Source organism: Pseudophryne corroboree, chromosome 2 (genome assembly GCF_028390025.1).
Source record: "Pseudophryne corroboree isolate aPseCor3 chromosome 2, aPseCor3.hap2, whole genome shotgun sequence".
NCBI lineage: Eukaryota > Metazoa > Chordata > Amphibia > Anura > Myobatrachidae > Pseudophryne > Pseudophryne corroboree.
This window is the reverse complement of record NC_086445.1, coordinates 705013857-705027839: the sequence shown is the minus strand read 5'-3', so window position 1 is coordinate 705027839 and position 13983 is coordinate 705013857. Positions and strand designations below refer to the sequence as shown.

At 46.3% G+C, this 13983-nt stretch overlaps 1 long non-coding RNA gene across 5 annotated transcripts in view; it reads left to right on the top strand.

Annotated features, from left to right (window-relative positions):
* Positions 1–13983, top strand: part of LOC135045718 (uncharacterized) — a 445823-nt gene that overhangs the window by 11567 nt on the left and 420273 nt on the right. For all 5 annotated transcript variants that reach the window (XR_010238156.1, XR_010238138.1, XR_010238150.1 and 2 more), the window contains exons 2-4: positions 10034–10206; positions 11818–11940; positions 12103–12182. This is a non-coding gene — a long non-coding RNA (uncharacterized LOC135045718). The remainder of the gene's footprint in view (positions 1–10033; positions 10207–11817; positions 11941–12102; positions 12183–13983) is intronic.

Below are 13983 nucleotides of genomic sequence, written 5' to 3'. Positions count from 1 at the left end.
CTGGATCAGCCACGGAGGACTGCAGAGTCAGGCTGCACCGCAGGATGGTAGGCAGGTGCGGGTCTCTTTGGTGGATGCTGGAGACAGGAGCTGGAACCTGGAGACACAACCACAGGAGAGAGACTGGAACAAGGTATGACAAACAAAGCACTGACCATTTCCTGGCCCAGGCACAGCATACTTATACCTGCAGCAATGCAGGTATTGGCTGGGCAATTATGCAGATTTCCAGGCAGTGGATTGGAGGAACTAAAGCATGTGATTAGATCCAACATGGCTGCGCCCATGTTAGAACTTGGAGGGAAAACTGGCTTGGGAAACCATGTGGAAACATAACTGTAATGGCGGCACCGGCCACAGAGGACAGGAGACGCCAGACTGACAAATGTATGCTGAGACTCATGGATGACAACGGAGGCCGCGGCAGGCATGGAACACCACACTGACAACCTGCACCTATAACACAGGAGCGGCGGCAGAGGCCGCGGAAAACGGGAGACGCCATGCAGGATTCAAACATGGCGCCGCTGTGACAGCATCTCAGCGTGACAGGAGGAACGTGCAGCATGTGGACACAGATGAGATCCGGCCTTGGAACGCTGAGTGAGCCTCAGGAGACATCTGAAAGGCAGGTAATGGCGTCCAGATACCCGGATCGTGACACATTCCTACGCTGATAAAGGCTAGGAAGGACGTGACAGCTCAACATTATCACCGTATATGGCGAAAATATGTTGCTTGGTGTGAGGCCAGGAATGCTCCTACGGAGGAATTCCAGCTGGGCCGTTTCCTTCACTTCCTACAGTCCGGAGTGAATTTGGGCCTAAAATTGGGTTCCATTAAGGTCCAGATTTCGGCCCTATCCATTTTCTTTCAAAAGGGGTTGGCTTCTCTACCTGAAGTTCAGACGTTTGTAAAGGGAGTGCTACATATTTAGCCCCCTTTTGTGCCTCCAGTGGCACCTTGGGATCTTAACGTGGTGTTGAGTTTCCTGAAATCCCACTGGTTTGAACCACTCAAAACGGTGGAGTTGAAATATCTCACGTGGAAGGTGGTCATGCTATTAGCCTTGGCGTGTGTCAGAGTTGGCGGCTTTGTCACATAAAAGCCCCCATCTGGTTTTCCATGCGGATAGAACAGAATTGCGGACCCGTCCACAATTTCTGCCGAAAGTGGTTTCATCCTTTCATATAAACCAACCTATTGTGGTGCCTGTGGCTACTACTGACTTGGAGGATTCCGAGTTACTTGATGTGGTCAGGGCTTTGAAGGTTTATGTAGCCAGAACAGCTAGGGTCAGGAAAACAGAGTCTTTGTTTATCCTGTATGCTTCCAACAAGCTTGGTGCTCCTGCTTCAAAGCAAACTATTGCTCGCTGGATCTGTAACACGATTCAGCAGGCTCATTCTGCGGCTGGATTGCCGCTGCCAAAATCAGTTAAGGCCCATTCCACTAGGAAGGTGGGCTCTTCTTGGGCGGCTGCCCGAGGGGTCTCGGCATTACAGCTTTGCCGAGCGGCTACTTGGTCAGGTTCAAACACTTTTGCAAAGTTCTACAAGTTTGATACCCTGGCTGAGGAGGACCTTGTGTTTGCTCAATCGGTGCTGCAGAGTCATCCGCACTCTCCCGCCCATTTGGGAGCTTTGGTATAATCCCCATGGTCCTTATGGAGTCCCCAGCATCCACTAGGACGTTAGAGAAAATAAGATTTTACTTACCGGTAAATCTATTTCTCGTAGTCCGTAGTGGATGCTGGGCGCCCGTCCCAAGTGCGGACTTCTTCTGCAATACTTGTATATAGTTATTGCTTCAATAAAGGGTTAAGTTATGGTTGCATCAGGGTTTGACCTGGTGCTCTGTTATTTGTCATACTGTTAACTGGTTGTTATCACATGTTATACGGTGTGATTGGTGTGGCTGGTATGAATCTTGCCCTGGATTACCAAAATCCTTTCCTTGTACTGTCAGCTCTTCTGGGCACAGTTTCTCTAACTGAGGTCTGGAGGAGGGGCATAGAGGGAGGAGCCAGTGCACACCAGAACCTAAATTCTTTCTTAAAGTGCCCATGTCTCCTGCGGAGCCCGTCTATCCCCATGGTCCTTATGGAGTCCCCAGCATCCACTACGGACTACGAGAAATAGATTTACCGGTAAGTAAAATCTTATTTCTCTAACATCCTAGTGGATGCTGGGAACTCCGTAAGGACCATGGGGAATAGCGGGCTCCGAAGGAGGCTGGGCACTCTAGAAAGATTTAGGACTACCTGGTGTGCACTGGCTCTTCCCACTATGACCCTCCTCCAAGCCTCCGTTAGATCTTGTGCCCGGCCGAGGTTGGATGCACACTAGGGGCTCTCCTGAGCCCTTAGAAAGAAAGTATAGATTTAGGTTTTTTATTTTCAGTGAGACCTGCTGGCAACAGGCTCACTGCAGCGAGGGACTAAGGGGAGAAGAAGCGAACTCGCCTGCTTGCAGCCGGATTGGGCTTCTTAGGCTACTGGACACCATTAGCTCCAGAGGGATCGACCGCAGGCCCAGTCCTTGGTGTTCGGTCCCGGAGCCGCGCCGCCGTCCCCCTTACAGAGCCAGAAGCAAGAAGAGGTCCGGAAAATCGGCGGCAGAAGACATCAGTCTTCACCAAGGTAGCGCACAGCACTGCAGCTGTGCGCCATTGCTCCTCATACACACTTCACACTCCGGTCACTGAGGGTGCAGGGCGCTGGGGGGGGGGCGCCCTGAGAAGCAATAATAACACCTTGGCTGGCAAAAATACCACAATATATAGCCCCAGAGGCTATATATGTGGAAAATACCCCTGCCAGAATCCAGAAAAAAGCGGGAGAATAGTCCGCGGAAAAGGGGCGGAGCTATCTCCTGCAGCACACTGGCGCCATTTCTCCTTCACAGATCCGATGGAAGGAAGCTCCCTGGCTCTCCCCTGCAGTCTACACTACAGAACAGGGTTAAAACAGAGAGGGGGGGCACTAAATTTAGGCGCAGTATAAATTATATAAAAGCAGCTATAGGGGACATAACTCAGTTAGTCCCTGCATTATATAGCGCTCTGGTGTGTGCTGGCATACTCTCACTCTGTCCCCCCAAAGGGCTTTTGTGGGTCCTGTCCTCATTGGAGCATTCCTTGTGTGTGTGCGGTGTGTCGGTACGGCTGTGTCGACATGTTTGATGAGGAGACTTATGTGGAGGCGGAGCAGATGCCGATAAATGAGATGTCGCCCCTGTGGGCCGACACCAGAGTGGATGGATAGGTGGAAGGTATTAACCGACAGTGTCAACTCCTTACATAAAAGGCTGGATGACGTAACAGCTATGGGACAGCCGGCTTCTCAGCCTGCCCAGGCGTCTCAAAGGCCATCAACGCTCCCTCAGATGGCAGACACAGATGTCGACACGGAGTCTGACTCCAGTGTCGACGAGGTTGAGACATGTACACAATCCACTAGGAACATCCGTTACATGATCCCGGCAATATAAAATGTGTTACACATTTCTGACATTAACCCAAGTACCACTAAAAACAAAGGGTTTTATGTGTGGGGAGAAAAAGCAGGCAGTGTTTTGTTCCCCCATCAAATGAGTGAATGAAGTGTGAAAAAGCGTGGGTTTCCCCGATAAGAAACTGGTAATTTCTAACAAGTTACTGATGGCGTACCCTTTCCCGCCAGAGGATGTGTTACGCTGGGAGATATCCCCTAGGGTGGATAAGGCGTTCACACGTTTGTCAAGGTGGCACTGCCGTCTTAGGATACGGCCACTTTGAAGGTACCTGCTGATAACGGCCACTTTGAAGGTACCTGCTGATAAATAGCAGGAGGCTATCCTGAAGTCTGTATTTACACACTCAGGTACTAGACTGAGACCTGCAGATAGTGCTGCTGCAGCGTGGTCTGTACCCCTGTCAAACAGGGATACTATTTTGCGAACATAAGACGTCGTCTTATATATGAGGGATGCACAGAGGAATATTTTGCCGGCTGGCATCCTGAATTATTGCAATGTCCATTCTGTCAGGAGGGTATTGGAGACCCGACACTGGACAGGTGATGCTGACTTTAAAAGGCACATAGAGCCTTATAAGGGTGAGGAATTGGTTGGGGATGGTCTCTGGGACCTCGTATCCACAGCTACAGCTGGGATGAAAATATTTTACCTCAGGTTTCCTCACAGCCTAAGAAAAGCACTGTATTATCAGGTACAGTCCTTTCGGCTTCAAAAAAGCAGGTGGGTCAAACGAGGGAAGAGGAAAAAAGCTGCACCAGCAGCCAGTTCCCAGAATCAAAATTCTTCCCCTGCTTCCTCTGAGTACACCACATGACGCGGGGGCTCCACAGGCGTAGCCAGGTAGGTGGGGGGCCGCCTCAAAAATTTCAGCGATCAGTGGGCTCGCTCACAGGTGGATCCCTGGATCCTTCAAGTAATATCTCAGGGGTACAAGCTGGAAGTCGAGGCGTCTCCCCCCCCGCCGTTTACTCAAATCTGCCTTGCCGACAACTCCCTCAGGCAGGGAGGCTGTGCTAGAGGCAATTCACAAGCTGTATTCCCAGCAGGTGATAGTCAAGGTGCCCCTACTTCAACAAGGACGGGGTTACTATTCCACACTGTTTGTGGTACCGAAACCAGCCGGTTCGGTGAGACCCATTTTAAAATGGAAATTTTTGAACACTTACATAACAAAATTCAAGATGGAATCGCTCAGGGCGGTTATTGCAAGCCTGGACGAGGGGGATTACATGGTATTCCTGGACATCAAGGATGCTTACCTGCATGTCCCTATTTACCTTCCTCACCAGGAGTACCTCAGATTGTGGTACAGGATTGCCATTACCAATTCCAGACACTACCGTTTGGACTGTCCACGGCACCGAGGGTGTTTACCAAGGTAATGGCAGAAATAATGATACTCCTTCATAAAAAGGGAGTTTTTATTTATCCCATACTTGGACGATTTCCTTATAAAGGCAAGGTCCAGGGAGCAGTTACTGGTCGGAGTAGCACTATCTCAGGAGGTGCTACAACAGCATGGCTGGATTCTGAACATTCCTAAGTCACAGCTGGTTCCTTCCACTCGCTTACTGTTCCTGGGGATGATTTTGGACACAGAACAGAAAAAAGTGTTTCTCCCGCAGGAGAAAGCCAAGGAGCTGTCATCTCTAGTCAGAGACCTCCTAAAACCAAAAAGGGTATCGGTGCATCGTTGCACACGAGTCCTGGGAAAAATGGTGGCTTCATACGAAGCAATTCCATTCGGCAGGTTCCATGCGAGGACTTTCCAGTGGGACCTCTTGGATAAGTGGTCGGGATCGCATCTTCAAATGCATCAAATGATAACCCTGTCTCCAAGGACCAGGGTGTCTCTACTGTGGTGGCTGCAGGGTGCTCATCTTCTTCTAGGGGGCCCGCAGTTTCGGCATACAGGACTGGGTCCTGGTGACCACGGATGCCAGCCTTCGAGGCTGGGGAGCAGTCACACAGGGAAGAAACTTCCAGGGCCTATGGTCAAGTCAGGAGACTTCCCTACATATAAATTCTGGAACTGAGGGACATTTACAATGCCCTAAGTCAGGCAAGGCCCCTGCTTCAAAATCAGCCGGTACTGATACAGTCAGACAACCTCACGGCAGTCGCCCATGTGAACCGACAGGGCGGCACAAGAAGCAGGATGGCAATGGCAGAAGCCACAAGGATTCTCCGATGGGCGGAAAATCACGTACTAGCACTGTCAGCAGTGTTCATTCCGGGAGTGGACAACTGGGAAGCAGACTTCCTCAGCAGACACGACCTACACCCGGGAGAGTGGGGACTTCATCCAGAAGTCTTCCTGCTGTTGGTAAACCGTTGGGAAAGGCCACAGGTGGACATGATGGCGTCCCGCCTCAACAAAAAGCTAAAGAGATATTGCGCCAGATCAAGGGACCCTCAGGCGATAGCTGTGGACGCTCTAGTGACACCGTGGGTGTACTAGTCGGTTTATGTGTTCCCTCCTCTGCCTCTCATACCAAAGGTACTGAGAATAATAAGATGGCGAGGAGTAAGAACGATACTCGTGGTTCCGGATTGGCCAAGAAGGGCTTGGTACCCGGAACTTCAGAAAATGATATCAGAGGACCCATGGCCTCTGCCGCTCAGACAGGACCTGCGTCAGCAGGGGCCCTGTCTGTTCCAAGACTTACCGCGGCTGCGTTTGACGACATGACGATTGAACGCCGGATCCTGAAGGAAAAGGGTATTCCGGAAGAAGTCATTCCTACGCTTATTAAAGCCAGGAAAGATGTTACAGCAAAGCATTATCACCGCATATGGCGGAAATATGTTGCATGGTGCGAGGCCAAAAAGGCCCCAACAGAGGAATTTCAACTAGGTCGATTTCTGCATTTCCTGCAAGCAGGAGTGAATATGGGCCTAAAACTAGGCTCCATTAAAGTACAGATCTCGGCTCTGTCGATTTTCTTTCAAAAAGAACTAGCTTCAGTACCTGAAGTTCAGACATTGTGTAAGGAGTGCTGCATATTCAGCCCCCGTTTGTGCCTCCTGTGGCACCTTGGGATCTCAACGTGATGTTGAGTTTCTTAAAATCACATTGGTTTGAGCCACTAAAAACCGTGGATCTGAAATATCTCACGTGGAAAGTGGTCATGTTATTGGCCTTGGCTTCAGCCAGGCGAGTGTCAGAATTGGCGGCTTTATCATGTAAAAGCCCTTATCTGATTTTCCATATGGATAGGGCAGAATTGAGGACTCGTCCCCAATTTCTCCCTAAGGTGGTGTCAGCGTTTCACCTGAACCAGCCTATTGTGGTGCCGGCGGCTACTAGTGAATTGGAGGACTCCAAGTTGCTAGACGTTGTCAGGGCCCTGAAAATATATGTTTCCAGGACAGCTGGAGTCAGAAAATCTGACTCGCTGTTTATCCTGTATGCACCCAACAAGCTGGGTGCTCCTGCTTCTAAGCAGTCTATTGCTCGCTGGATTTGTAGTACAATTCAGCTTGCACATTCTGTGGCAGGCCTACCACAGCCACAATCTGTAAATGCCCATTCCACAAGGAAGGTGGGCTCATCTTGGGCGGCTGCCCGAGGGGTCTCTGCTTTACAACTTTGCCGAGCAGCTACTTGGTCAGGGGCAAACACGTTTGCAAAATTCTACAAATTTGATACCCTGGCTGAGGAGGACCTGGAGTTCTCTCATTCGGTGCTACAGAGTCATCCGCACTCTCCCGCCCGTTTGGGAGCTTTGGTATAATCCCCATGGTCCTTACGGAGTTCCCAGCATCCACTAGGACGTTAGAGAAAATAGGAATTTACTCACCGGTAATTCTATTTCTCGTAGTCCGTAGTGGATGCTGGGCGCCCATCCCAAGTGCGGATTGTCTGCAATACTTGTAAATAGTTATTGTTAACTAAAGGGTTATTGTTGAGCCATCTGTTGAGAGGCTCAGTTGTTTTCATACTGTCAAACTGGATATAGTATCACGAGTTGTACGGTGTGATTGGTGTGGCTGGTAAGAGTCTTACCCGGGATTCTAAATCCTTCCTTATTATGTCAGCTCGTCCGGGCACAGTGTCCTAACTGAGGGTTGGAGGAGGGTCATAGTGGGAGGAGCCAGTGCACACCAGGTAGTCATAAATCTTTCTAGAGTGCCCAGCCTCCTTCGGAGCCCGCTATTCCCCATGGTCCTTACGGAGTTCCCAGCATCCACTACGGACTACGAGAAATAGAATTACCGGTGAGTAAATTCTTATTTTTTGGTCTTAATTACATAATAAAATCAAACAATAATAGAAAAAACCCCATAATTATTGAAGAAAATCGTTCTCTTGTTTTTTGTCTTCAAACTTAGTTTTGTCGTTTTTCGATCAGTTTTCTCTGTGTATCATCCAGCAGTAGTCGGCTATCATGCTAACGTCCCAATGACCCTGGAATCTTCTTTCTACATCTTTAACGTCTTGATTGAACCGTTCACCCTGTTCTTCACTGTAGCCACTGAAATTATTCTGGGAATGCTCAATATGAGAATTCAAAAATTGTACCTTTAAACTTATATTGCAGCCAAGATATCTGTAACTATTAAGTATTTCCCTGACAATTTCTTTGTAGTTTGGATCCTTGAAATTGCCTAAAAATGTTGAAATCATTTGTTTGAACGAAGTCCATGCCGAAAGTTCCACAATATTTGTTACACGCCCAAAATGTTCATCTTTTATTAACTTTCTAATGTCAGGACCTGTAAAAATGCTGTGTGTATGTGGTGGTAGACAAGGGTTAAAATGAGCCGGAACAGGGCAAAACTGTGTTGCATCTGTTGTATTTGGTTCCATCTTCGCCAGCTCACCTTGTTGCGCAATGTTTCTTTAGACAGTATGGGGTTTAGGCCCTTTGTGAATTTCAGCTCCAGGCCTCACCCACTCTGTGGAATGCACTCCCACGCACAATAAGACTCTCCTCTAGTCTCCAAACCTTTTAAACGTTCTCTGAAAACTCATCTCTTCAGACAAGCCTACCAAATTTCAGACCCACACACATAACCTTTCACAGCTTCCCTATCAAGTTACATTCCCTCTGTACAGTCCACATAAACTCACATTTTGTCTTCCAACATTGCTGGGTGATCATATCATATACAACCCATTAAGAACCTAGCAACCTGGGGAACCATTATGTAACAGGTAGCATCTATCCTTATGTATCAATGCCTATTTCCCTATAGATTGTAAGCTTGCGAGCAGGGCCTTCCTACCTCTGTCTGTCTTTGCCCAGTTTTGTTCTATAATTGTTGTTCTAATTGTAAAGCGCAACGGAATATGCTGCGCTATATAAGAAACTGCTAATAAATAATATGTGGACCTTAATCTGGCACTGGGTGGGGGGATGTTTTGTGATGAGAACTGAATTGCAACTTTCTATATTACCGACTGAATTCATTTAAGACAATGGGGTAGATGTATTAACATAGAGAAGGCATAAGGAAGTGATAAACCAGTGATAAACGCACAAGCCAGTCAGCTCTTAACTGTCAATTTACATATTGGAGCTGATTGGCTGGTGCTTTTATCGCCTTGCACTTATCGCTGGTTTATCACTTCCTTATGCCTTATCCAGGTTACTACATCTGCACCAGTGTTTTATAATAAATGTAGGCAGAAGACATTTATTACTTTAATGCAGTGATCTCCAACCCGTAGCTCGCCGTAGTATTTTCGGTAGCTCACAGAGCGCACGGGCTTGGGCAGTCACTGGCACTCCTCCTCCCTTAATTTTTAATATGGTGCCGGCCGTCAGCCAATCAGAGCTCGTGGACCGGTAATGGCGGCACCTGATTGGCTGCCGGACCGCGAGTTTTGATTGGCTCACATACCGGCACCATGTTTTAAATGCCCGCCGCCACCGGAGACTCTGTCACCCTCACCGCAGCCGCTCTCCGGACTTCACAGTAGAGGCGTGCTGCGCTTCCCTTCTGTCCCTCATACAGGAGGAGCAGCACCGGCGGCAGTAGAAGAAGCCAGCAAGGGTTAGCACTGTGTGGGGTGGGGGGGGGGGGGGACATTTTAAATGGCACTGCGGGGGGAATTGTTTCTGCCACTGGCGGGGGCATTGTATCTGGCACTGCTGGGGGACATAATTTGTGTATCTGGCACTGCTGTGAGGCATTATTTGAATATCTGGCACTGCTGAGGGGCATTATTTGTGTATCTGGCACTGCTGAGGAGCATTATCTGTGGATCTGGCACTATGCGGGGGGGGGCATTACTTGTAGTTGTGAGGCCACACCCACTTTTGCAGGAATGCACGCGCATTGGGGGGAGGGGGTAGCTCCTTTAGAGGTTTTATTTTGCGAAAGTAGCTCACACCCCAATTAAGGTTGGAGACCACTGCTTTAATGAATATGAAAAAAATGACTTATTCATAAATACACGTTTTGCAGAATAATGTGATATGCAAACACGGGAGTCATTTTCGCGTTCAGAAGCCAAAAATCTGTAAGTATCACATAAATTTGTTTAAAAAGCTTTTTCTTCGCAGACCTGTGTAATTTGATTTGGTCCTGGAGCAACAAACCATAGCTCCCAGTTTGGAACCACTGCCCTATACGAAGATTTTGAGAAAACTTTCCTGCACACATTATACTCTGAATGATTAGCATGATGTCAAAACAACATCCAGAAAGCTACATTTAAAAAATCCACTCATTTAGGGTAAGATGGCACAAAAATCACTTGTGTTGCTATGGTTATGTAGAATACTTGGTTGGAGCAGTTATTGAGTTACTTAATTGAAATGTTACTGAAGGACATTCCTTTATATTCAGGAGCAAACTGATCAGTTCAATTTGGAAAAAAAAATAGTAATAATATTTCTTGAAAATGTGTGAAAGATACACTCCTAATCCTGATTAAGGAGCTGATTGGAAAATGTTTAATTTTAGCCAAATTAGCATATATAAGTCCATCTATCAGTTCTCCAATGAGACTTCTATTTTTGTGTGTGTGTGTGTGTGTGTGTGTGTGTGTGTGTGTGTGTGTGTGTGTGTGTGTGTGTATGAACATTGGGGGTAATTCCAAGTTGATCGCAGCAGGATTTTTGATAGCACTTGGGCAAAACCATGTGCACTGCAGGGGAGGCAGATATAACATGTGCAGAAAGAGTTAGATTTGGGTGGGTTATTTTATTTCTGTGCAGGGTAAATACTGGCTGCTTTATTTTTACACTGCAAATTAGATTGCAGATTGAACACACCACACCCAAACATCTGGTCAGGGGAGAGGAACATGGAAGAAGCCAGGTGGAGGTCTCTGCGCCTTCATAAATCCAGGGCCCGAATCATGTCCCACTCTAGTTGCGGCCCTGCCATAATTAGATATTGTGGGGAGGGGACCCAAGTCTAAACACAAAGTGCATTTGTATCATGTAAACCTTATATACATTGCCTGAGGGTAGTTTTATAAATGATTGATAATATTGTGCATAAAACCAAGTTTGTGTACATACACAGAGCATATATTGACTATTTTGGAATAATCCGTATCTTGGAATTTTGCACACACGTACACACGTTCCCATACTGCAGCTCGGGTGGTGTTCTCCAGTTTCTTTTACACAATTCTGGTTGGTTCATTGTTTTCTTACAAAAATTAACCCTAGTGGGGTATAAGTGTGTACATGTAATAGGGAAAATACAGTGTTTCCCCGAAAATAAGACCTAGCCAGAAAATAAGCCCTAGCATGATTTTTCATGATGCGCGTAATATAAGTCCTACCCCAAAAATAAGCCCCAGTTACGTTGTCAGCCAGACGGACCAATTGGAGTACAGACACAATGCAATAACGTGCGCACTTGATAACGGACGTGGTTGTGTCTAATTTGACAGACAAGATGAGTGCAAAAAGAAAGCTTTGTACATGAAATGTAGATTGTTGCACAGGACATCCCCAGAAAATAAGCTATTAAGCTTCTTTTGGAGCAAAAATTAATTTAAGACCCGGTCTTCTTTTCAGGGAAACACTATAGATTGTAAGCTCAACTGGAGCAGGGACTGATGTGAAAGCCTAAACATTCTCTGTAAACTGTTGCAGAATATATGTGTGCTCTATATAAATAATTGCTAATAAATAGTTTATACGTATACACATATGCATCCTTTTGTTCTTATTAGTTTGCAAGTTCTGACCTTGTTCCTTGAAGTCACTGGTTTTCATTATGTCACTGTTTTGTTAATATGACAGACTGTAGAAATATTGTCCCTAGATTTCATTTTATCATTAGATCATGTTCAGTGATCTTTAATGTTGTGGTTTGTTTTGAACAGGAGAATGGGGCCAGCCAATGAAATCACAGAGGTGTTTCTATGAGAGCCAATCTGCGTGGTTGAATCCTCTGCAGCATTTCCTTGTCACACACTGAGGGAGTGGTGGATACACAGGGAAAAGAGGTAGGAAGATGCTGCAGGTTCCATCGTTCTGTAATTGTGCTGCCTAAATCTGCTATGTGTGACTATGAAGCAGCTGCAGTATAGAAACCTGGATTGAAAAGTATTGATGTTCTGCAATATTTCAGGAGGAAACCCAATAAATGATTATTTCTTTCACTGTAGAAGCTGATGCGAGCAGAGGCTGCCCTAAACATACTGCGACATTGAAGAGAGGAGAACATTCTCTCCAGCTTTTATCTCAGGCAAGTAAATGGTTAAAGGTTTTAAGTGTGATGAATAAAGTATCACAAACTCCATGCTGTAACATTTATGTAGTCTTCTGCTGTATTGACTTTATAAGTATTCTAAAAGCTGCAGGCTTAGCTGGGTCAGTATTGTAAGCGACCAGCATGAAAAATACTGCGTATGTGGTAACATGTCGGTTCCGTGTGAAGGTTCTGCATTAACGGCTCAAGTTGAGCCTCAAGTTGGGTAGCTCCACTGTGATTATATTAAGATGCTGTAATGGTTTTATACCTGAATAGTGTTCCTGGAAAGCAAAAGAACCTGTTCCCATTCGCCCTGTTCTGTGGAGTTATTACTCGCTATTATATTCTAGGAATTCTACTTCCATTTTGCTTGTGCTATAATGCTGGTGCCGCTTGAATAATCAAGGGTATCAAGAAATCCTGGTTACCTCGTCATTTGTGTAACAAAAGAACTGGGCTACATAAAAATTCTCTTCTGGGAGGGGTGGAGCTGGACTGTTGGACTATGGGTAATATTTTATGGTATTGCGCAGAGCCTTTTATATCTACTGGCAGCTGAGGTTTATACTAAACATTAACCCTTTCTGTTCTGTAGGAATATTCATCTCATGTATAGCTTTTGTGTTTTCATTTGTCATCTGAAGGAGTGCCAATTACCATAAAAGGCACTATTAACCGTAGTGTCATCCGGTCTTCTGAAGAGGACAACTAACAACCCATTTTTTTCCAGCTTGACTCATTTGGGCCAATCATAAGAAGGGGCATTGCATGCAATTACAAATGCTAATTACTGGGGCTACAGGTCATGATAACAGATAGCGGCATTTTTTCCACAGTGACATGTGAGTTGGCTAGTAAACTGTTACAATAAACAAGAAGCAGGATCAGCTGTGGGATCTGCAGACACAGGGCTCTGTCGCCATGTTGGGTTTACGCCTAAGATTTAATAGTGGGAAAAGCCTTTGCCAGTTGTTCTAACAAATGCAATGCTTTATATGACATTTAAACCATTTGTATAATACGTTTTCAGAATAATTTTCTGTCTGTGCATTCCCTGACCTTTCTTAGAGGGTACATATAATGTGCTTTCAGTCTTCAGATCGTTGTGACAGGTTAATGGAGTCCGTATATAGTTTGCTTAGTCGTTGCTGTACAACTTGACTGTTTATTGTCCTTATGCAGCTGACATACTGTGCTTCTACGGGAGTGGTATGTTAGATGGAATAGACTTAGGTCGACCACTATTGGTTGACAGTAAGTAGGTCGACATGGTTTCTAGGTCGACAGAGACTCTAAGTCGACATGTACAAGGTCGACATTAGATTTTTTTTAAATTTTGTGGTGTTGTTTTCTTCGTAGAGTAACCGGGAACCCCAATTAGTGCACTGTGTTTGCACCCATGCCTCGGGCAAGGTGCCTCGCTCTGCTACCGCTGTGCTTGGCACAGGTTACCATTCCCAATTGTAGTCCACATGGATCGTCAAGTATGCAAAAGTTCAAAAGATGGAAAAAACATGTGAAAAACTCATGTCGACCTAGAACATGTCGACCTACTTACTGCCGACCAATAGTGGTCTACCTAGAAAGTGTCGACCTAAATGTGTGTACACACGGTGAGATAATAAGATTTTAAACCTACCGGTAAATCTTTTTCTCCTAGTCCGTAGAGGATGCTGGGGACTCCGTAAGGACCATGGGGAATAGACGGGCTCCGCAGGAGACATGGGCACTAAAAAGAACTTTAGATATGGGTGTGCACTGACTCCTCCCTCTATGCCCCTCCTCCAGACCTCAG